The sequence below is a fragment of the Pan troglodytes genome, chromosome 12, assembly GCF_028858775.2.
Source record: "Pan troglodytes isolate AG18354 chromosome 12, NHGRI_mPanTro3-v2.0_pri, whole genome shotgun sequence".
In the NCBI taxonomy this organism is placed as follows: Eukaryota; Metazoa; Chordata; class Mammalia; order Primates; family Hominidae; genus Pan; species Pan troglodytes.
The window spans coordinates 47,113,651-47,139,233 of NC_072410.2; the positions used below are offsets into that span (position 1 = coordinate 47,113,651).

General features: G+C 41.6%; 1 protein-coding gene and 2 non-coding genes across 5 annotated transcripts in view; 1 reads left to right on the plus strand and 2 right to left on the minus strand.

Moving 5' to 3' along the window:
* The window catches only part of EVA1A (eva-1 homolog A, regulator of programmed cell death), a 154,648-nt gene that overhangs the window by 9,822 nt on the left and 119,243 nt on the right, over window positions 1-25,583 (plus strand). For 2 of the 3 annotated variants that reach the window (XM_009442723.4, XM_054677976.1), the window contains exon 2: window positions 5,811-5,955. The gene's annotated coding sequence lies outside the window, so the exon portion shown is untranslated. Of the gene's footprint in view, window positions 1-45; window positions 112-5,810; window positions 5,956-25,583 lie in introns of those variants that run through there. The other variant, XM_063789002.1, reaches the window with a different exon arrangement.
* LOC112208283 (small nucleolar RNA U13) lies at window positions 2,145-2,248 on the minus strand. The gene has a single exon (XR_002942697.1). It is a non-coding gene; the product is annotated as a small nucleolar RNA U13 (small nucleolar RNA).
* LOC112208308 (small nucleolar RNA U3) lies at window positions 9,221-9,436 on the minus strand. The gene has a single exon (XR_002942710.1). It is a non-coding gene; the product is annotated as a small nucleolar RNA U3 (small nucleolar RNA).

The window sequence follows — 25,583 nt, forward strand, 5'->3', positions numbered from 1 at the left end:
CCCTGTGACAGCAATACTAACCCCTCCGCTTCCTCCATCTCCTCAGCCTACTCCACATGAAGACGATGAAGATGAAGACTTTTATAATGATCCATTTCCACTTAATGAATTGTAAATATGTTTTCTCTTCCTTATGATTTTCTTAATCACATTGTCTTTTCCCTAGCTTACTTTATTGTAAGAATGCCATATATAATACCTATAACATGAAATATGTGTTAATTAACTGTTTATGTTATCAGTAAGGCTATTAGTAAAGTTTTTGGGGAGTCAAAAGTTATACACAGATTTTCTTTTTTTCTTTTTCTTTTTTTTTTTTTGAGATGGAGTTTCACTTTTGTTGCCCAGGTTGGAGTGCAATGGCACACGATCTCGGCTCACCGCAACCTCCACCTCCCGGGTTCAAGCGATTCTTCTGCCTCAGCCTCCTGAGTAGCTGGGATTACAGGCATGTGTCACCACACCCAGCTAATTTTGTATTTTTTGTAGAGACGGGGTTTCTCCATGTTGGTCAGGCTGGTCTCAAACTGCTGACCTCAGGTGATCTGCCTGCCTCAGCCTCTCAAAGTGCTGGGATTACAGGTGTGAGCCACCACACCCGTCCTATACACAGACTTTCAACTGTGTGGGAGGGGGTCGGTGTCCCAATCCCCATATTGTTCAAGATCACCTGTAGTGCCAGAGACTTGAATGATATCATTAGTGTGAGGACTGTTTAGTTTTTAGTGTTGGTACTATTTAGTTTCCATTTATTGCCAGTTTTTATGTATTTATTTATTACCTTTACCTTTTAGGGAGGGCACAGGAGTTGAGGAATAAAACATTGAGTATGGATGTTACAGAGTAATTTGCTGAGATAGAGGTTCATTGGTTTTAGCATTCCCCAAGCTGATCCCTAGGCAGGTCTCCTTCAAGTTTCTAAAAATATGAGTTGGTGGGTTCCTCCTTCCTACCCACCTTCTAACCCAAGTCCAGAGCTTATGAGTTTTAGGACTCTGAGAAGATGATGCTTCTCCCTAAGAAGAAACTATAGAGGTCAATGTTTAGAGAAGGCAAGGTTGAAGCCCCTGGACCTAGGAAAATTAGCAGCTTTAGCTGCCATTGAATAATGAGGGATGGGGATGAGGAATGCACAGTGTGTGGACAGAGACCTGTGCCCGCTATCAGGCATATGTGAGGCTAGATGGGGAGCTCACTGCAGATGCCAACCATGGAAAGAGATGGCTGCAGGGCCCACCCTCAGTCTAAGCAGGAGAATTATTTTTACTAGAAAACTGAATTTTGCAGAGACCTGAGGAATACAAGCTTGAGAAATACAGTATTTTTTAAAATCTGAAATGAAGTATTAAATATAATGACTTAGAATCCCATTTTTTGTCTTTTGTTTAGAGAAACATATCAGTGCTTTTTAATCATGGCTACCAAGAGAATCTTGGAAGGAAATAACAATTTGTTAGAAAAGAATATTTTCTTATTTTGTAATCATAGCAACTGATTTGCTATTATAAAAGTAACACAAAATTGAAGGAGCTGGGACTTGATTTTACCCTACTTAAAAGTAAATAAGTTAGCATCTTGTTTCATGAACACTGGTAGAAGACATAGACTCTTGGGCTGGAGACAAAGCACTTTATTATTCATGACATAGCATGAGCATCAGCATGTTTGCAAAGGTTCCCCTTGTCCTCAAGTCCCAGATGGGTGACACCACAGGCCCAGATGAATGGTGCACACATAGTAAGTTCACTTCACAGTGAAGGACCACTGAGCTTAAGGAATACGCTGCTTCTACGGGAAGCAATAAACGCACCTATTCTTTGTTTCAGGTGACACAACCTCATCTCTTATGGTTGGCCACAGCAAACCCACACCTGAGAAATGTCCTGGGTAAAGAGAGCTGAGGGCCTTGCATTCTTGGTATACCCAGCAAGACGAGTGGGAGCTCAAAAAACAAAAACAAAAAATATTTACTATAGGAAGTGTGCATAATAATAATAACAATAACAAAACCCACTTCCTACTTACATTGCCCAGAAACTACAAATGGTTAATTTAGTCCTACAAACTAGATCCAGAGTTGAGAGAAGTTTATGGCAGCTGCTGGAGTCACACTTGAAGTTCAGGTGATAGTATTATTTTTTTCATGTCAAATGAGTAAGATGTCAATGTTGTAATAAGGTTAGAGGGAGGCACATCTCACACAGGAGTGTGAAAACTCAGTCATCATGCTTATGAATCATAACAGGATCCAGGTGATAATATTTCTGAAGCAAATATTCCTGTTAGGACAGCTGAAGTTCATCAAATACCTTTGAGCTCACTACTTGGGGTTGGGATTAGTCTTTCAGGCTGAAGTCACTAAGGAACCATGGTCCATTTCCTCAAATTTCAAGGACTGTCTTTCAGATGTCTCAGAGATAGCACTGTCTGTGAATACAGTGAGGGCTTCCTTGCATAGTCGGTCTAAGATTTTCTGTTTCTAAGCCCTTGCCTCTTCCCAAGCATGTAGTGAAATCTGAGCTAGTTACAACAAAACAGGTTAGAATAAGGCTTGATCACCACAGCAGGCAGGCTATCTACCTTTTTTTTTTGACAGAGTCTTGTTCTGTCCCCCAGGCTGGAGTGTAGTGGAGTAATCACGGCTCACTACAACCTCTGCCTCCCGGGCTCCAGGGGTTCTCCCATCTCAGCCTGCCGGGTAGCTGGGACTATAGGCGCCTACCACCACGCCCGACTAATCTTTGTATTTTGATAGAGACAGGATTTTGCCATGTTGGCAAGGCTGGTCTCAAACTCCTGCCCTCAAGTGAACCACCCGCCTCAGCCTCCCAAAGTGCTGGGATTACAGGCATGAGCCACCACACCTGGCCTCTACCTTCAATTCTGAGCTCAGAAAACTCCCTGTTCCTCAAGCTTTGAGGCCTATTTACTTTGCTTCATCATGTATTCATTATTAACCCTTCCTTCATCCTGTTTAGTAAATATATATTGAGTTACTACTAGGCTGGGAGCTCCGCGAGGCAATGAGGGCACATTCTTCCTGCCCTCGGGACACCAAAGCCGAGGAAATCTCATGCAAACATTTTTTTGGATGAACTCTGGAATGTTGTATGGAAACAAACCAAGTGTTTGCTATGCTGTTAGTCAACTATGATATGTAATTTGTGTGTGTGTGTGTGTGTGTGTTTTTAAAAAAATAGCCAAATAAAACCCTATATTACCATTCAAAATTAAATTTGCAGGAAAAATAATTGCTTGATCTGTATAAAATGCTTGAATATGTTTATATCCCTTGAAATTATTAGCAAAGATGCACTTGTGATTTTAAAAATGTAACAAAAAATGCATTAAATTATACAAGAAATCATCAACAGATCTCTTGATAGTCTTTTTAAAAAGGATGAAAAAATTGAACAACTAAAACTTAGATCTTAGAAATTAATGACTTAGGTTGTATTTTCTGCCTTTCACTTGCCCAAAGGAAAAAGAGAACAGTACTTAGGTGTCAGCCCAGGCTTGCCATGTGCATGCTCTCAGCATTAATGCTGAGGTATGAGTATTAACGCTGTTGGTATGAGTGAGCTGCAGGTCCAGAAATAACTCTCCAGTAACACACTTTAGAAATAATCCCTCACAGGGTAGCCATGTCACTTGTATTAGTTGTAAAACACACCACTCACTTTTTGATAGTGATAAAGTGATTTCTTCATTGACGTTTTGGAAAAATTGCAGCAACATACTGTCTTAGCAAATGCTTTGAAGCAAGTTTTTTTTATTTTTAGAGAAAAGTGTTTTGGACACTATTGATTAGCATTTATTTAGGAAAGTTTTATGGGCATGGTGGCTCATGCCTGTAATCCCAGCACTTTGGGAGGTCAAGGCAAGACGATTGCTTGAACCCAGGAGTTCAAGACCAGCCTGGGCAACATAGAAAGACCCCCATCTCTACAAATCATTTTAAAAAAATTAGCTGTGTGTGGTGGCATGTGCCTGTGATCCCAACTACTCAGGAGGCTGAGGCAGGAGCATTGCCTGAGGCTGGGAGTTTGAGGCTGCAGTGAGCCATGATTGTGCCGCTGCACTCAAGCCTGGGTGACAGAGAGAGACCCTATCTCCAAAAAAAAAAAGAAAAAAAACAGCCAATTACTAGCCACTAGATTTTAGCCAATAGCACCAACATTCCTTAGGCCAACTTATCAGAAAAGATGTGAAATGCTGGCAATTGTAGGGACAGAATTTTATAGTAAATAAACTTTTGACGTGGCAGAAATCTAACTAAACAGTATTTGATTGAGGCTATGCCCCACCCTTTTCTCTACTGAGGAGACAAAAGCTGAGGGCTCCAGTCTGATGGGCCTTGGTACCCAGCCAACCAAGGGAATGCGTTCAGGTCAAGGGCATGCTGGAGAGAACTCTCTGTGTTAGCTATTATTAATGGTTCCAAATTTATAGGAAGAACATTAGTTTGATAACTTGTCCAAGGTCACTTTGCTCAGCTAAATGAGTGATGAGTGTTTGATTCAAACCAGGCCTATCAAATCCCTAAATCTGTGCTTTTCAGGGCCAGGAAGAGAGAACGTTTGCTAAGGTGGAAATCGGAGGGTGGAGCACCAATCCTTACCTCTTCCCTCCCCAGCCAGAGCAGCTCTGGCTGAGATCACATTTGAAGAAATCCTTTTGCTGTTAAGAAGAAAAGAAAAGAAAGAAAATAAGAAAAAAAAAAAAAGGAAAGAAAAGAAAAGAAAAATTCCAGCCTTGCGCTAGTCTGAGAGATTTTGAGGCTGAATTAAATAAAACCAGATGTTAATTTATTATCAGAATTCTCAGCCTATTACAGTTCTCAAATCTTGTGTACTTAGGAATCTGCTTGAGTGCTTGTTTAACCTGGAGAGTCTTAAGCTCCACCCTCAAGAGATTGGATTGAATAGGTCTGGTCTGGGGTGAAGCACAGGAATTTGCAATTTTCACAGCAGTCACAGGACAATTGGACACAGGTGGTAAGAGAACTGCATTTTGAAAAACTGAACAAAGATGTTTTGAAAAAAAAGAAAAATGAAAGCCGAGAGCGCCAGAAGTGGTTTGATCTCACCCATTTGGCATAAGTGCTACTCCCTTTGGAAAGCCCTCTGTGAATGACTCAGCAAGGCCTGTCTTAAATCGTGGGTCTCTTCCCTGGTTTGACATTGGAGAGAGAGTAGTTACCATCACGGAAAGGAGAAAGCGAATCTTAGGACTCAATCCTTCGCCTGTAAGGGAGACTACTGAACAGGAGAAAAGAAGGAAAAGCTCAAGAGTGCTCCAAAGCCAGCAGAAGAATATGTGAGCAGAAACAAAAGAAATGAACAGAGCAATTTTCCTCCTGAACGATACTGAGTAGAATTTCTTAGGAAGGCAGAGGCAGGGGGCACATTGCTACCCACTAAATCATGGCCTGACAGCCAGTCACAGGCCAGTCCCTTTCAGCCAAGAGGAATGTTCTGAGAACCCTTCCTGCTTGGACTCAATATCACATCCCTGGCAAGGCTTCAGGACAAGAATATGGGCTCCAGGAAGCATCAGTGATGGGGTTGGTGGCAGCCCAGATTTTTGTTGCCAAAGGAGCTAGATGCAGTAGTCTGTAGGTAGGGAGAAGATGAAGGTGAATTTGCTGAGGATTTCGTATAACACTGAAAAAATCATAATCCATATCAAGTTCATGTCCTTGATGACATTAAGTGAGATCCCATAGTTGTGGCCACCCATGCACATGTGATAGAACTTGATGATAAGTTGGTTTCACTGTCTTTCCTAATCTCTGCTGTTTTCCCCAGGAGAGACATGGGTTATGAAGGCTCCACTGTTACTGAATTTGTACTCGGCTTGCCAAGGTTTGGTTCAGCTTCACATCAGGGAGGGCCCACCTGGAGAGTCAAGATCAGCCCGGACTCTCCACATGCTGGATTCTCAAGGTCCCAGGTAAGCTGCCTTGGGGAACCATGGCTGGCTTAGGAACCAGGGGTCTGTGTGTGTTGCTGGAGCATTTCCCTCAGATGCTACTAATCCATGTGAACATGTAGGCCATGAGTGGTTTCTAAGCCTGTCTGTTCCCTGTCTCTCATGTGTGAATTTTTTCCATACCTGTTTCTTACATGTGCAGAAACTCTTGGTTTGCTGGGCATCCCCATACAATCTCCCCACAGCGACCTCAAATTCACAATGTTCTAAACTAAATTAACATTTCCTACCTATGTAGACCTGCTTCTGTATTTCTATCTTGAATGAAACAGCCACCCAGCTGCTCATACCACATCCTTGGGAATCTTCATTGACTCCTCTCCCTTGCTTACCCTGATCATCCAACTGAGACCAAGTCCTGTGGAGACTACCCCATAAATCATCCTTCAACCCATTCTCTCCCCTGGAGGCTTTGGCACTGCTCTGGTTCAGTCTTCATTTTCCCAGTAGATTTGCAATTGCTTCCTTACCAATCTCTCTTCTAGGGTTTCTCAAAGAACGTGTTTTTGGCATTTTCAGAAGGACAATTATGCATTTGTGCAAAATGTTTCCAACATTGTATTTTTTTTTTCAGACAGAGTCTTCCTCTGTGGAGGCTGGAGTGCAGTGTGCAATAGCACGATCTGTCACCCAGCCTGGACTGCAGTGGCACCATCTCAGCTCACTGCAACCTCTGCCCCCCGGGTTCAAGCAGTTCTCGTGCCCTAGCCTCCCAAGTAGCTGGGACTACGGGCGTGCGCCATCACACCCAACCAATTTTTGTATTTTTAGTAGTGACAGGGTTTCACCACGTTGGGCAGGCTGGTTTTGAACTCCTGACCTCAAGCAATCCACCCACCATGGCCTCCCAAAGTGCTGGGGTTACAGGCATGAGCCACCGTGCCCCAGCCCCATATGATTTTTTTGCATCTGTGGCCTGAATGCTGTAAATGTGGATAGTGCCTTTCAATTGTAAGAACCAACCTCTCCTTCCGCAAGTGGTGCTAGAAAGGAGTTAAGTTCTGGTCAGGGACTCAGGGATGTGAAAGGACAAATTAGAGCCACCGGAGCCATTGGGGTGATCTGAGCAAAATCTGAAGGCAGGAGCCTGTGCTTTGGGTGTGGCTTCTATACCCTCCTGGGGTAGGAATGCAGCTCCCACAGGGAGCTTTGATGCAGCACACATTGTATCTTTACCCCATGTCCTGTCCTCCTTCAATTGTGTCTTCTATCACCTTTATTTTCTTCTAATTCTACACAGTACCTCTAGGAGACTGATTTCACTTGTTATATCCTCCAAATATCATGTAAATGCCAATTTCTCCCAAACTTGCATATCTACTTCAAGGTATCTCTTCTCAGGGCTAGGCACAGTGGCTCATGCCTGTAATTCCAGCACTTTGGAAGGCCAAGGCAGGAGGATCGTTTGAGGCCAGGAGTTTGAGACCAGCCTGGGAAATATAGTGAGACCCTGCCTCTACAAAAAAGAAAAAAAATAGGCAATTGTAGTGGTGCATGCCTTTAGTCCTTACTTATCAGGAGCCTGAGGTGGGAGAATCACTTGAACCCAAGAGTTTGAGGCTGCAGTGAGCTATGATCGCGCCACTGCACTCCAGCCTGGGTAACAGAGTGAGAACATGTCTCTAAAAAAATAAAAATTTAAGTTGGGCATGGTGGCTCATGCCTGTAATCTCAGCACTTTGGGAGGCTGAGGCGGGTGGATCACTTGAGGTCAGGAGTTCAAGACCAGCCTGGCCAACATGGTGAAACCCCATCTCTACTAAAAATACAAAAATTAGCCAGGTGTGGTGGCACATGCCTGTAATCCCAGCTACTCAGGAGGCTGAGACATGAGAATCGTTTGAACCTGGGAGGCGGAGGTTGCAGTGAGCCAAGATCACACCACTGCACTCCAGCCTGGGTGACAGAGTGAGACTCTGTCTCGAAAAAAAAATTTTTAATAAAAATAAAAATTAAAAAATAAAAAATTAGATATTTGTTCTCAGCTCAAGACCTTTGAGTATATTAAAATTTAGAATGTGAAAAAAGTGCCTATTCAAATCAGTTCAGAAAGGTAAACTAGTCAACAAACACTGTTTATACACTCAGGAAAAGGTTAAGATAGATCCTTGAACCATTTATAGAAACATATACTTGATTGTTAAATAAATATAAACATAAAGTCATAGAAAAAATATAAAAGGTACGTAAAGTCTTCTTAAAACACAAATTTAAAGAAACATGAAAGAAGAGATTGATAAACCTGATTCTATCAGTATTGATAACTTCTGAATATCATATCATAAACAAAATTAAAGATGAGACTGGTCCAACCAAGAATTAATATTCAGAATATACAAAGACCTGCATGCAAAAAAGAAAAGCATGCACAATTCAGTATTGAACTGTATACATATATTAATAGACATTTGCAGAAGAAAATAATATGAATGACCATGAAATATAATCATTTCAATCTAGTTAGTAAAAAGGGGAATTAAATTAGAGCGGTAATAAGGTGTTATTTCATCTGTCCAGGTTGAAAGAGAGAAAGAGTGAGATTAAGAGAAAGAGGCAGAGAGAAAGAACGGAAGTGGGGACCAGATATGTACTCCACACACTGTTTACGGGGGGTATAAAATCTCAGTGCTGAATTGAAAGACATTTTGGTAGTAGCTTAGAACTTAAAGTATAGATACTCTTTGACCCAGCAATTCCACATCTTATTTACTATTAAGGAAAACTCATGGATGTGCAGAAAACATACAACGATGTTCATTGCAAGCACTGCTTGTTCTAGCAAAGAATTGAAAGCACCGAGAGAAAGCCAATGGTTAAATATACTATGGCACATCACTGGCTAAATAAATATACCATAATTTATTCATATCTTAAGATACTATACAGAAGATAAAAACTAATTAGATACATATGTACTGATGTGGATGTTTAGTGAGAAGACATGTTTAAAATTAAAATAGTATCATATATTGTTATATAAAAATAAGCAAAGAACTAACTGCTTTACTTGAAAAAGGAAGTTTTTGGTAAAGGGTGAGCAAGCCAAGAAAGAGATACACCTTCAATTTATCTTTTTGAGAGTTTTGTTGTCAAATGCATCCTTAGTATGGCCATAAGAAAACTGAAATAAAGAAGATACTAGATGTTACCCGTTTCCTTTATGGAAAAGTGAAAGGAACAATCCCTGAGAGTGAAGAACAAAATACAAGCAATCACATCAGAAAGGAACCCGCAGCTTGTGTTCTCTCTCTCTCTTATCCTTGTCCAAGGAGCAAAGAACAGTCATCGACAGCAAGCAGTGGCTACCACCAGGTGGCACCACCTGCCAGCTTCATGCTCAGGAGAGCTACTGCAGCTTTTCATTGAGATTTCTCCCCCTACTCTGTTCAGAAACATTTCTCTAGTAACCTACTATAGAATTGATCCCTGAAAGTATAAAGATCTGCCCTCTACCTTAGTTGGCACTAGGAATTTTATTCCTATTTTGTTGATTGAGAGATTTCTCCCACCTCCATCCCTACAACCAATACATATATTTTTAAAATGCATAATTACATATATAATAAATATATTATGTATATATAATATATAATTACATAGATTATGTAACATATTATATACATATATACATATATACACATATGTGTATGTGTATATATTATATATATTATCTATATTATGTGTTATATGCATATATGATTACATTCCACAAATTTAACATATATAGTATATAATATGTAATATATTTAATTATATTTTATATATGTATATATGTATGTAATTATATGTGTATATATAATTTATATTTTATATCCATATATGTACATATATTTTATATATATATATATATATATATAAAATTCCATTCCACAAATTTAACAAATACCTTGGACTCTTCAGTATCATTTCTTGGCTGGGCATGGTGGCTCACACCTGCAATCCCAGCACTTTGGGAGGCTGAGATGGGAGGATTTCTTGAGGCCAGGTGTTTGAGGCCAGTCTGGGCAACATAGCAAGAACCTGCCTCTACAAATGTTTCTTTGATTTAAAAAAAATTTTTTTTAAGTTTAAGTCACAAAGTTCCCAATTAGCATAGCACCCTCCAACTGACAATCAGAAGCCATCACTATCCACCTGACAGCACTCCCCTAATGCTTTCAGGACGTTACTCTCCGCACACAGTACCTAGGTCCCCAGTTGGTGTAGGGCTCTTCTCTGTGGTGAGGAGATACTAGAAAGATGATGTTTTCTCCACAGAAACAAACCATATATGTCTTGCTCAAGTGTAGATTTGAGTTATTTCTAATTCTCCTTTGTGTCAGGAGTTCTATGCCACTGAAAATTTTTAATGCTCAAAAGGGCAAAAATCACATCCTATCATTTTCCCTTGGATATCCAAGTGGACATGGTGAGTTGGCAGTTGATATAAGAGTCTGTTTGGGGTACAACAGAGTGATCTGGAGATACAAGTAAACACAGCTATTAGACTATTTTGAGATACTAATTGATGTTTTCTTCCCTTGCATATTTCATTTAAAAAATTCTGAACTTTCCCCCTTACCACCTCCATTCAAGAAGGTAGACCTGTTTAAATCAACTGCCTTAGGGGAGGAGCACAACAGCAAAAGACAATCTGCTGACCTCTGGCTAAAGCCCACACTCAGATGCCTCTGAGGCTGAACATCATAGCAGAGGGAATGCGTTTGAGTCAAAAATCAGAGTTCTCTTCAGTGGTGCAGGGCTGGGAGGAAGTCTGGTGTTGGAGTCTGAAAGGTCAGGAAGATCCCAGAAAGGAATGGCCATAGCCTCCTAGTGATTTCCAAGCCCCAGAGGTGCAAAGCAGTGGGTAGGTCCTGAGGAGACAGGCCATGCATGGTGCTTGGGGGAGTGGGGAAGAGCAAAGGATGATAGGACTCCAGAGGGTCTTAGGGGGCCTGAGGCCAGTGAGCAGGCAGCAAGGGGAAATAGATGTTTTTTGTTTCTTTTTTTTTTGAGATAGGGTCTCTTTCGGTTGCCCAGACTGGAGTCTAGTGGCACAATCTTAGCTGGGACTACAGATGCACGCCACCACGCCTGGCTAATGTTTTAATTTTGTGTAGAGACGGGCGTCTCACCATGTTACCCACGCTGGTCTCGAACTCCTGGGGTGAAGTGATCAGCCCACCTCCACTTCCCAAAGTGCTGAAATTGCAGGCATGAGCCATGCCACCCAGCAAGATAAAGTTGATTCTCAAGAAAGGCACAGAGGAAGTAGAGAGCTGCTGCCTCACTTGAAAGGACTAAGGTGACCTCTGTATGGCTGGGGTCAGGGTAAACCTGAAGATATTGGGATTCTTCCCATGGAAAAGAGGCAAGAGTGGGGCTCCACATAGAAATTAAGTTAAATCTAAATGAAGATATATTCCTTTTACATAAACCTGAGGACTGAGAGTCCTCCTTAAAACAGAGACAGATCTTGTTTCCTTATCAGTGCTGCACAATAATGATAATTTATAGGGAACCTCCCAGAACATTTATGCTTTTTCCATCATGAGGTGGCCAGATGGCTCCCTGGTTTGCTGAATGAAGTCTGGAAAAAAAATTACGATGTGTAAAGAGACAAAACAGTCTAAAACTATAAGCAACAGGAGGTACTGGGCATTGGAGGTTAGCTGCAAGTAAAGAATAAACATAGAACGCTTCAATTAAATGATCATATATTCACTCATCCTTTATGCTTTGGCATCTTTTAGAAAATCTTCCAGTGCTTTCACCCAAGCCTTCTTATCTTCTCAGCAACACATTTTGCTTAGTTGGTATCCTATTCCTATCTTTGGCTTCAACTAACACCTCTTTGCTGGTGGCTTCTTGATCTACTTCTTCCCAAACACCTAAGCCAAGCTTTGGGTACAGACCTGAAACTGCCTGCTGGCCTCATTCCAGGACACATCCTGTGGGCAATACAATTTAGCATGTCCAAATCATAACTCATGTGGTTTAATTTTTCTGGCCAAATAATAAGACAAAAACCACAAGAGCATTGAAAGAAATAAAACGTTTATTAAAGTGCCTGGCAAGGAGTACACATCAGTGAATACATCCACTGAGAACTTTGCAGAGGGGAAAAGTTAGGAGGGTTTGAGTGCTAGGAAAGGGAGAGTTCAGGCTAGGATGCTAATTAAGGATTGAATGAGTCCATGTGTCTCTTCCATTGTTCACTGGTCAGCAAAGATCTTCCAGTAGTTTTGTTAGGTCTGTCTTCTTAAGGTCACTCAATTTCATGGTTCTTTCTCAATCAGTTGGGATGAAATATCTAATTTCATGTTGTCATCTTCAGGGGCAAGTGTAAGTGGAAAATTTCCCTTTGACAATTTTACCTCCTTTTGCCATTAAAATCATTGTTTGTTTTGCATCTAAACACTGCTTGTTTTCTATCTGTAGAATAGATCCTCAAAATGAGATTTCTAGTCTGATAGGTATGTGGATTTGTGATTTTATTAGAAATTGTCCAAGTAACAACTGGAGGCGGTGGCTCCCACCTGTAATCCCAACACTTTCGGAGGCCAAGGCAGGTGGATCACCTGAGGTCAGGAGTTTGAGATCAGCCTGGCCAACATGGTGAAACCCTGTCTCTACTAAAAATAATAATAATAAAAAATTAGCTGGGCATAGTGGCGCGCACCAGTAGTTCCAGATACTCGGGAGGCTGAGGCAGGAGAATCACTTGAACCTGGGAGGCAGAGGTTGCAGTGAGCCAAAATCACGCCACTGCACTCCAGTCTGGGCAACAGAGTGACACTCATCTCAAAATAAATAAATAAATAAATGTCCAAGTATCTTTCAAAAGTGTAGGGATTCACTCACCACCAACAATCATAGGCGTTTTTATTTCCTTCCTCTGTCAGTTCTGCATGTTAGCTCTTTTAAATTTTTGTTACAAATATGCAACTAGAAGAAATGAGACCTGTGTTCAATAGATCAATAGGGTGACCATATATGGTTAATATTAATCTATTGTACATTTCAAAATAGCTAAAAGAGAACAATTCAAATGTTCCTAGCATGAAAAAAAGATAAATGTTTGACGTGATAGATATCCCAGTTACACTGCTGATTGTATGAACATATCAAATTATCACAAGCACCCTGAAAACATGCACATCTATTATGTATCAATTTAAACCAATAAAAATAGAAATCTTTTTTATTAAAATTACTTAAATATTTGCCAATCTTAGATGTGAAAACTATTTCATTTTTGTGTTAATTTACATCTCCCTACTAGTGAGATTTAGTTTCCTATTGTAGGTTTGTTAGTTATCTGCATTTCTTCATTTTATCAATGGCCTGTTCAACTCCTTTGCCCATTTTTCTTTTAGTCTGTTTTAAAATAAATTTGTAGGCATTCTTTGTATATTAGGTATACTAACCTGTGTATCACATGTATTAAAAGTATTTTGTCTGCGCTATCATTTGCATTTTCTTTCTGGTAACTTTTATCATAAACATTAAAAAATGATAGTATAATATACCAATCTAATCATTTATAACTTCTGGATTTTATGTCTTCTTAAGGAGTCCTCATTCTCAAAATTTTACACCAATTCTTCCAATATATAAATAAAGTACCCTCATCATATATGATTTTCTTTTTTTTTTTTTTTTTTTTTTTGTAGTGTTCTTCTTGTCTGTCTTGGTAGGGCACCCAAAGAGATGAGTTGATTCCTTCCTGCAGCCTGGTAGCCACTCGGATTCTTGGAGATGCTTCAGTTGACTGGAGCTTCCTATCTGATTACAGCAGTCCATGTGGGGATGTCAGATGCCAGTGCAGAGCCAGCCTTTGGTGAATGGAGATGTGAATGGGAAAGCAGAGAAGGGAGGCACGGATATGTGAATGTAGCTAGATACTGCATGGAACTCACCCTCCCACAGTGGAAGTGAAGTGGAATAAAGTGGGTGCTGAGGACCCACTTCGGGAAGGCCTCAGGTGCCTGCTGCATGTGGGGTCAGAGTGACTGATGCTTCGTGTCTCCGAATGATAAACCTCATGGAAGGTAGTGAAAGATCAGAGAGTTCTCCCTCCCGATCTGAGAGAATGACTCCTTTCCTTGCTAGTGCCCATAGTGTGGGTGTTTAGATTTTTTCTGCCTTACAAGTGCATGTGATAGAAGAGGCTGCATTTCCTTGTTTCTCTTCCCTCCCAGATATCAGCAACACCTCTGGCCACTCTCCAAGGTGTTGAAGTTGCACCCTGCCCTCTGGCCATGTCCACAGTGCTGAGATACTCTTTAGACACTTACTTCTAGATAAAGACCTTGATACATATTGGGCCATTAGGCAGCTTGTGGATTGCTTTTTGCTTCACCCTAGCTGGCCATATGTGAGATAGGGCACTACTGACGAGCTGCTCTCATTTGGGGGATATAAGACGGGAGGAACACACAGGCTGCTGTGGTTGGTCACCTACTCCCAGTGTTTTTCCTAGATCTTTGCCTTTCCGACCTAGAAACTCCCACCATCACCTCAATTATCTAGATTCAAACCTTCTGCTGAGCTGTGGAGTAATATAATTCTGCCAAAGACTGTTTGGCTGTATCCTTTGTCTCATTCCTGAAATCCTACACATGAATCTAGCATAGAATGTTTTTGCAGCAGACCTCAGGAGAGCTGCCTTCATCACATAGCAGATGACTAGCCTTGCCTCCCTCACTCTGTCTCTTCTTGCTCAATTCAAGTCCCCATTTTGGAAACACTTCTCTTGCTATGCCTTGGAACCCTCTCCAGAACATGATGCTTCTCTATTTTTCCTTTGGCTCCATTTGCATGGCAAAGTTTGGGCAAGGGTTGCTCATGTAAGTACCTCCTTAGAATCAACTAACCATGCCTACTTCCTGACTAGTTCAGGGAAGGAGTCTATCACAGAGAAAGGGGAACTTTGGAAGGAGACTAAGGAAATACAGGTAGAGGCAGTGGAGAAAAACCAGGAGAGAGCAGTGGCATAGAAGCCAATGGAAAAAAGAATTCCAGGAAGGAAGAAGTTTTCTATCTTTGAAAAATGAAATCTCCCTGGCAGAGCGGATGAGAACAATGGACATTTCAAGGTGCTTGCATGTTTTGTGTTCCTAACTGGAGCAGTGCCTACCAAAGTGGAGCACAGTGGGCAAGGGTACCAGTGGGAGTGGGTCCTACTGGGCAAGGGTAACAGTGGGAGTGGTTCCAGTGGGGAGGAGTATTTTATTGCTGAGATTGTTAGAATTGCTGGTACATGGTGATAATAGAAAGCAGATGAATATTCAGTTGAGTTTATTATTGCTTTTAAATTATTTACACCCAGGCGCTCCCTTATTGCACCCAGGGCAGACCACTCCCATCCTCCATCACCCCCTTAGTACACTGCTGAAATGGAGAAACCCATTACGAACAATTTATTTTGTCCAGAATGGATGAGTTTGGTACAGGCAGAGAGGCCCAGAACTACAAGGAAGGCAAACTCTGCTATTTTCTGCTTAATAAAGCAAGCTATTGATTTTTAAGGCATACCGGAAGAGAGTGACATGCCTGACCTAGAAAACAGAGAAGCAGATAATATTTAGGACGAAAAGAACAGCTAGACTTATGGTGACATACATCTCCACTATCCCAAATTCTGGGGAAAAGCCTTGTGGATTGGCTTGGGTTGGGGTGAATGACGAATCCTGGAAATGGGGTAAAGAAAAGAGACAACCCATTACAGGAAACAAACACAAGTGATATCACGAGTTCATGAAAAGCTAGGACTCAGAGCCAAAGGGACCATGAAGAATCTCGGGAGTCTTGGAGGGGCACTGGACTTCACATGGCATCATGTAGAAGCAGAACCTTTGGAATGTGAGTGTAAAGAGGCAGAAATCCATTTGTTTCTTCCTGGCTTCTCTGTAGTAAGAGGGACAGGCGAGTGGGCCCGGGTGCATTCAGAAAAAGGAAGTGTAGAGCAGGCAGCCCTGGCCTGGCCTCTCGAGGTCTTAAGCTCACATACAGAAGATCCTTGAGGCTGATAGACCAAACAAAGAGATTCACAGTGGAAGCCTACCAGCAACACAGTGTGGGTTTGAATGCTGGGTCCCTTCTGATGAATTTCTTAAAAATCAAACATGGCAGCCAGAGCAGTAGAAACAAATTTGGGATCTTGGTTTCAAACATTAACCACAGTATACCTTCAACAAAAGTCAGTTGCATTAATTAAAATGACCCAATAGGAGTGAAAAGTAGTGGGAAAAAATAGGATATAAGAACTCAAATTTACGTATTTAGAGGTGGGTAGAGTTGGGCTCAAATAGGTCCTGGAGCAATTACTCAGTGGACACATAACAAACAATTACTGAGCAACTACTTTGTGTGAAACATTACACTAGGGACTAGAAATAAAAAATTTCTTAAGACCTTGTTCTTAACCTGTGGAGTTTCTGTTACAGAGCATGTCATTCTGACATGGGGCGAGTTGTGCCCTCCCCCCATTTTTCCTTCTCTACCAGGATTTCCTGACCATCTTTCAAGATCTTTCTTGATCAAACTACCCAACAATGCCATGAAAAAAAAATGGCTCTATCCCTCTTTGCTTCTAAAGACTTCTTTTAAACTCATATCATCTAAACTTTATTGCTGTTTCTGTACTCGTCTTCCTTGGTAGACAGTGTAGAAGAGAAACATTTTGTGTTGTTTAGATTTGAATCTGTTAGATTCATGATGTTTATTAACATGTGTGCATTGACCCGTAAGTGGGGTGTGAAATTGGTAGATTTTTGACTGGTACTTTAAAAAACTGGAGTAGAAGAGAACGGAAACTGTCAAAGTGATTCACACATTAAGAATGAGTAATGCTTCATGAAATTTGTTTCTATTATTTATGTGAGTGTCTTGAGTCACAATGTAAAATATTTTTACTAAGGATCATTTAAAAAATCAATAAAACACTGGAGGCTCAGTAATTTGGGATAGACTATAGGAAGAAACCTAGACCTAGAGATTCTGAAGTTTTCAGATTATAAACAGATCTATACTATACATAGAAAGCAATGGGTTACACAAGTTTATAGCTTAAATAAACCAATAAAATAGCAAACATGTCTATACATTAAGGCACGAGTCAGCAAACTATTTCTGTAAAGATAGTAAATATTTTAGGTTTTATAGACTATAAGTTTCCTGTCACGACTCTGCAACTCTACCATCATAGCACAAACGCAGCCACAGATGATGTGTAATGGAATGACAATGGCTGGGTTCCAATAAAATTTGAATTTTACATAATTTTCATGTGTCAGGAAACAGTCTTTTGATTTGTTTCAAGCATGTATGAATGTAAAAGCCATTCTTAGCTCATGATGTTTTAAAAGATAGTGTATTAATAGAAAATTTGAGCTCCAGGAAGGCCAACAGATTGAGAGATGATTGCCTTCAAAAACAGTTTGTCGACCAGGCGCAGTGGCTCATCCCAGTAATCCCAGCCCTATGGGAGGCCAAGGTGGGTAGATCATTTGGGGTCAGGAGTTTCAGAGCAGCCTGGCCAACATGGTGAAACCCTGTTTCTACTAAAAATACAAAAGTAGCTGGGTGTGGTGGTGCACACCTGTAGTCCCAGTTACTCAGGAGGCTGAACTAAGAGAATCACTTGAACCTGGGAGATGGAGGTTGCAGTAAGCCAAGATCGCACCACTGCATTCTGGCCTGGGCAACAGAGTGAGACCCTGTCTCAAAACAAACAAACAAAAAAGAAGAAAGAAAACGTAGTTTGTGACTTGTTACTCCCAGCTCCCAAGAGAAGGAGGCATGTCACACCTTGGGGGCCCACACAGGGCCTGTGTGTTGGAAGCATTGGGGCTGGTCGGGAGGCAAAGGGAGAGGGAAAGATTGCTAGAGCCTTTATTGTGATTTTTGTGGAAAGGAATGGGGTAAGCTAGATACGCAGGTTTAAGCTTGGCTGGTTTGATAATTACAGTGGGCTCTGGGGATAAAAACTATGCCTGGTTGTCTGATACCTGGTCCTGGGGTAATTAGGGCAGGTGGATAAATGCCTGGAGTGTGAAAGCTCAATAAAGGAGATGATTGGGGTTGTGGGCTCTGGATTTGGTTGGTTTGTATTTGAAAATCACACTCATGAGTGAGTTCATCTTTAGGAATTGGCTAATCCTAGGAGAGGCAATCTCCAGTGTCACCAAGGCTCCAGATGTCAAAGCCTCAGAATATAGAAAAGATGAGGTTAATACACATGGGCTGTGTACAAATAGGTGATGGGCTGGGTTTGGCTCATGGGCTATAGATTGCCACCCAATGGGCTAAGAGAAGAAAGATAATGTCAAATACCAAACATGCAGTTGTAAAAAATAAATTAAGAGTAAATTAGGAATATCTCATGAAGCTTCCTATCTTTGCCAGTAAACACTGAAGAAATTGTTATTTATCATAAACATTGAGCATCTCTAATCTGAAAATCCAAAAGCCTAAATTCTTTGAGCACTGACATGACACCACAAGTGGAAAATTTCACAGCTCATCTCATGTGGTGGGTCCCAGTCAAAACACAGTCAACACTTTGTTTCATGCACAAAATTACCTAAAATATTGTATCAAATTAACTTCAGCCTAGGTGTACAAGATGTATATGAAACATAAGTGAATTTTGCATTTAGACTTGGGTCTTATCCCCCAAGATATCTCATTCTGTAAATATAAATACTTCAAAATCTGAAAAACCTCAAATCTGAAACATTTCTGTCCCAGAAATTTCAGATAAAAAATACTCAACCTATAATAAGAAACAGCCTGTATCCACTTAAACTTAAGGAAGACTTTTCCCTGATTTGGCCAATTATTCTGTTCATTCTGCTCCTGTAGCCCCCAAAACATAAATATTTCCTAACCTGCTCTTTTCTTATCTTCACTGACAAGGGAAATAGCCAGAACAGACACGGAATTCTCCGAGTGTTTAGTGTCACCCTGAATATATCTTCCCAAGCCCTGTTTTAAAATAGTAGTATGATCTCTTTTTTGTGTTCTCATCATTTTACCCAAGGCTAAATTAACATTTTTGGAGCTTCTAATCTAATTATACCATTGTGAATTCCTTGAGGGCAAGGATGATTTTTTTTCTTATTACTTCCTTCTCAAATTCTCTCACTGTCTTCTCATTGCAGTTGGGGGGCAATCCCATGTCTGTTCATGGCCCTACACCCTCCCCAATCTAGTGCCTTTCCCTCCCTGTTGTTTCAGATGCATCTCTTGACAAGTTCTCCCATTTTCAGTAGCCATGTTGTTGGTCTTCTGATGGAGAAATGTGTTGGGCCTTTTTATTGGCTGTTCTTTCCATCTGCAATAACTTCCACCCTGTCCCCATCTCATTCCTAATTCTTGAGGTCTTACCCTTCTCATCAAATTGTTTCCCTGCAAGTCTTTCCCTCAGCTGCCTGTGATCTTCCTTCATAGAACATTTTACAGTTTGTATCTGTACAATTATAAATGTCATCACATTCTGATGCTGGTCTCTTCCATTAGGCCTCAGGTCCTTGAGGGCTGAGGGCCTGGTACACAGTAGCGACTCAATAAACATTCATGGAATGAATGAATGAGCAAAAGCAAATGCAGGGCCCCTTGAGGAACAGTGAGGAGTCTGGAGTGCAGGGTGAAGAATGATCACTGTGCTGTGTATATTGGTTCTCAGATATTTCTATTAGTTTTGCAATCCTCATTCATATTTGACAGCATTTTGAAGCAATAGCAGCCTAGCAGAAAATGCTTCATGCAAACTCGGTGAAAGAATTCTCAGCCTGTATTGGAAGATAAGGAATCAGACAGAACTTTAGGGCATTTTAATGATGATCATCGGTGTGCATGTGGGGGTAGGGCAAGACCCCTCAGTGATGATCTCGCCACTCAGAGAGCAGGAGAAGGTGAGGCTCATAATCCTTATTTAGTGTAGTTTGGCAAAATTCTTAATAAACACTGTTATGGTTAGAATGTGTTCCTCAAATTTTATGTGTTGGAAACTCAACCCCCAAATTTATGTCTTAATGGCATTTGCAGGTGAGGCCTCTGAGAAGTAGTTAGGATTAGATAAGGTCATCAGGGTGGGGCCCCCATCATGGGACTGGTGGCTTTATAGGAAGAGGAAGAGAGCCCTGAGTGGATACGCTCTTGCTCTTTCACTATACAATGCCCTTCACCATGTTTTGATGTAGTGAAAAGGCCATTGCCAGAGGCCAGTGCCATGCTCTTGGACTGCCCAGCCTCCAGAACTGTAAGAAATAAATTTCTCTGCTTTATAAATTACCCAGTCTGTGTTATTGTTATAACAACAAAAAATGGACTAAAACAGATGCTTTAGACATTTTCCCCAATAGTATTCTTGCCATATTGACTTCAACATCATCAAGACATCAACTGATGGCTTTACTGATCAGCATAATTGCTCCATTATTATCTTACTGGATGTTGTGAGTAAATGAGAACTTTTACACTGGTTGGTGGACCCAGGGTTCTCCCTGTTTTTCATTATGTTCATATATACATATACATATATACATATATACATATATACATATGTGTATATATACACATACATATATACATATGTGTATATATACACATACATATATACATATGTGTATATATACACATAATATACACATATGTATATATACATATATACATATGTGTATATTTACACATATATATATATGCTCATTACAAAATGGAAACTTCATTTCTAAGAAATGAATGCACGACCCACATCCAGATCTTCACTCCGTCATGTACTTTTCTTTGCATAATGCTGATTGGACAGCTGAAGTGTAGTGTGAGCATGTAGGCTCCAGAGCTGTGGTGCTAGGGTTTATATCTTGTGATTTGTGGCCTTGAGCACCTCATTTAACTTCTCTGGACCTGTGTCCTCATTGGGAAAACAGGAGTAACAATAGCACCTATTTTCTATAAATGTTATGAAGACTTAATAAGCCAATGTAATACAATATTCAGAATGGTGTCTGAAACGTACCAAGGCCAAAGTAAATATTAGCTAACATTACGATTTGTATATGAAGTTAATACCTAAAAAGATAAAACATAGTAAGCCTAACTTGACACACAATGGTTGGAAAACTCATTTACAATGTTGTGTAAATTTACACAGTTTAGAAAGCTTTCCATTCAAAATAATTAAAACAGTTTTATTGCTCAAAACAGCACCCTGCAGTATTTGGGAAAACCCAGTTCTCCAAACCATGTGGGGGCTCAGAAAGACCAAGGTTTGACCCTTCAGGCTGCCTCCAGTGGGGATCTCTCAGGAGAGCTGGTGGCTTAAGGATAACTAATTTTTTTTTTTTAGACAGGGTCTCCCTCTGTCAGCTAGGCTGGATAGCTCACTACAGCCTCAAGCTCCCTGGCTCAAGTGATCCTCCCACCTCAGCATCCTGAGTAGCTGGGACTACCAGCATGTGCCACCACAGTGGACAGTTTATTTTTAGTTTTCATGGAGACAAGTTCTCACAATGTTGCCCAGGTTGGTCTTTAACTCCTGGGCTCAAGCCTCCCAAAGTGCTGGGATTGCAGACATGAGCCACTGCGCCCAGCTGATAATCTTATTTAACACAAGATAAAAACACATACACACAAGTCCTCTTTACTGCTTGTACAAAGTCATTTTTAAAGTGAACTTTCTGTCTTATTAGCAAATAGCCCAGAGCAGGGGCAGGAAGAAGAAACCTGTGGTGTGGACTCCAGGCTTGATGTTCACATCTGCCCTTCCTGTGAGGACCACTGTGTCTCTACAGTGTTCTTTGCTGCACAAAACATTTGTTTAATCCTTACAGCTACTCCTGGAATGGGTGCATTTATGCCCTTTTTAATGATGAGGCCAGTGAGATTTATAGAGGGGTGATGATGTGTCCAATGCCACATATCAAAGTGTTGGGTCATTCATTTATTCAATGTGTCAAGTAGACCTGGGGACAAGGAGCTGAATAACTCCCTCAAAAGGGCTCATACCGTGCTACGAGGAAACCATCACAATACCCTATAGTGGTTGCTGGAGTGTAGGGGTTGTCAGTGGGCTGGGGGAATGCTCGCAAATAACATTTTACTTGGGCAAGAAAGGTCCCCAGAAATGGAGCAATTGTGCTAAGTCTTGAAATAGAAGAGGCACTTTGAAAGGTGATAAAAGTGAGGAATTTAGGCCTCCAGACTCAAATTGTAATATATGTAAAGGTGACCCATGACTCACTAACTAAAATATATATATTTAATCTTAAATTACTACTTTTTCACATATAATTTGCTTATTATTAAAAATTTTGAAGAGTACAGAATAAAGAAAAACAAACATTTTGGTGTGCGTATTTCAGCCCTTTTTTTCTGTACAGAAAGTCATGTGTGGCCGCGTACGGTGGTTCATACGTGTAATCCCAGCACTTTAGGAGGCTGAGGCAAGAGGATCTCTGGAGCTCAGGAGTTTGAGACCAGCCTGGGCAACATGGTGAAACCCTGTCTCTACAAAAAAAAAAAAAAAAAAATTACCCAGGTGTGATGGCATGCACACCTGTCCCAGCTACTCAAGAGGCTGAGGTGGGAGGATCGCTTAAGTCCAGGAAGTTGAGGCTGCAGTGAGCCATCATGGTACCACTGAACTCCATTCTGAGTAACAGAGGGAGATCTTGTCTCAAATAAATAAAAAGTCATGTGTATGTAACTTAAGAGGCTATCATGAACATTCTCCTATGTCAGTAACCATGCACCTTCGACACCATTGTTAATATTTGCCCAGTGTTAAATCATATGGTTGCACCACACTTCATTTGGCTGAGGCCCTATTGCTGGACATTTAGGCCAGAGAATGAACAACTCTGAAGCTATGCCAAGCTGCACTGGAGAATGTGGCGAGTAGAGGCAGCTGGGGACAAATCAGGTATAATTATTTGTGACCCACTTCTGCCTTTCTTATAAGCCATTTGCTTTAGATTTAGCTGCAATTTTGAAAGCTAATCTGGGTGTTTTGCAAGAAGAAAAGATAAGCAGAAGTACCTTCTGGAGCCTGGCAAGGTAGGAATTGGTTGTGTGCAGTGAAATCTCAGAGCTTGCTGAAGTGGCCTCTAGGAGCAGGCGGAGATAGGAAAATGCCAGGGAAACATCAACTCCCTGAGGGCGAGTTCGTCATGCTATGTGGGTAGATTGTGAAATGCAATATAACCTTGAAGGAAACCATAGAATATTTACATCAAAGATGAAATTTATATTCACAAAAGTGTGGTGTGTTTACATCTTAATACAACTTCGAAAAGTTCTCTGCGTTCCAACATAAACATGAATATTTTCAAAAATTGCAGTGGTATGACCTTGAAATCAACATACCTTGGCTGCTTCTTGCCTGTCTTCCTCCTTTCTCCACCCTCTTCCAATTTCCTGAGTGCCACTTTGTGCCATGTGCTTTGCAGGCATGAAGGATACATAGGGTAAACATGCAGGCATTCCCTCAAGGACCTTATTTATAGGTCCTTGGAAGCAGTCGGCTGTAGAAACAAATCCATAAATACATGTGTAAGTGCAATGTACAAAGGTCTTAGAGGATCATAACTTCACTTAGGGACATCAGAAAAGTTCACAGAGTAGTTGACATTTGAGCTGAGCTTTACCAGGGAACAAGTGAGAAATGCTTGTGCAAAGGCACCGACAAGAAATAGTGAGCACTGTGTCCACAGACAGAAGTATAGGGCACCTAGAGTCTCAGGGGTAGACTGGAGGTGGAGCTGAGGCTGGAGACAGCAGGGCCTTCTACTACCTGGAGAGGGTCTTAGATTTTCTCCTATACACAATGAGGAGCCACCAAAGGATTCCTTGTGGAGAAGTCGTGATCTTTCTCTGTCCCTTGTCTTCAAGCATCCTCTACCCTAAAATGGCCTTCCCAAACCCACTCTCATTTTCATCTGGTTAACTGATTCATCCTTTGCATTTCAGCTCAGATGTCACCCCCTCCGAGAATCTTTATTTATCTGCCCCCCCTGCAGGCCCTTCCCAGCACCACATAGATCCCTAATCCCTTACCACACTGCACTGGAACTATTGGTATAGCTTATGGGTGTCTTTGGGCTGTGATTGTCCAGTTTGATTTTTTCCGCCCCAGTTCCCAGCACAGAGCATGTCCTGGAAAGACCATGTTTGCTTTCAGATCCCCGCAGCTTCTCTGCTCTGCGTTACAGAGGCTCACCCTTGCAAGCTACATTTCCCAGGATCATTTACAGGTTGGCTTCCTGCTGGGTTTGGCCAATGGGAGGTGCTGGTGGGAGGAAGGGAAAGGTCAGAGTATTTCTCTCCCCTTTGCTCTGCTTCGAGAGGCACCACTGACAATGATGGCATCTCCTCTAAGGCTCCAGCTCCTACTGGACAACCCCTGTCTCCAAGGCTCAAGCTCCTGCCAAGTGGCCACTGCTTCCAGCTCTGACAACACCATCTTCCTCCTTTTGTCCCTTTAGCACTGGGGATGTTAATGGCCTTCTGCTGTTGCCAATTCTGGCCTCATTGTCTCCTGCTTGGCTTTTCAGCTCTCCCTACACCATTGTAACTAGTTCTTTGTATTCAGTTTCCTCTGTTGAACTCCCTGGCATGGCCCCTGCATCTCGACTAGACATTGATACACGTAGTGCCCAACAGATAGGATTGCTCAGTCAATGCATATTGAGTGAATGCTTAGGAAGGACACTCCTTGGAATGGGGAGCCAGATGGGTGAGGGGAGCAGATTTGATGTAGGGAGAACATTTGGGAGCTACTGTATTTGTTAAAGTGGTGAGGTCTGAGCTGAGGCAGAAGCAGCAGAAACTAAGAGGAAGGGAGGGAATCCAAGGATGCTGATGATGTGAGGGGTAAGAGACAGAGGCAGCAGCTATGACAGCTCTCAGGGTCTGGCTTGGGCCCTTGGGTGTAAGAGTGTGACCATTCACTAGGACATGGAACACAGGAGCAGAAGAGCCTTTGTAGGTCTGGAGGAGCTTCAGAAAGGCACTTCATTCTCTCCCCTTCTCCGCGGCCTCATCTCTAAACTGCAAGTCATGCCTCAGCTGTGCAGGGTAGGACCCCGTCCCACTGTGCTGAGTTAGAAATGTGAGGGCTACGGTTGATAACTGAAGAAATGTGAACAGTTGAGAAGTAGAACAATTGATAGAGAAGATTTAATAATGGAATGTGTTCTGTTAAGTGAATATACCCCAAGCCAGAGACACCCTTTGTAGTTCTGACACCACTAATCGGCATTCATAAGTCATTGCCCACCCTGGGTAGAAGATCCAGTCTCCCTCACCTGTAACATGAAGATAATGGCAGGGTCCCAACTCTATGCAGGGACAGGATGAGAGGTGGGAGGGAAGATGGACTTCAGATGATGGTGATTACTGATTGATCTGTCCCAGCAGCAGTAGGGAGGATAAAGGAGCTAAGTCAGAGAGGAATGGATGCTAGAGAGGCTACAGAGGCAGGGCGGGCTGTGAGCAGAGGGGAGACATGAGGCACTGGAGAGGGGCTGGTACCACGAAGATGGTTGGATGATGGTGGTGGGAGATGGTTGGAGGATAGTGGTGGGAGATGGTTGGAGGATGGT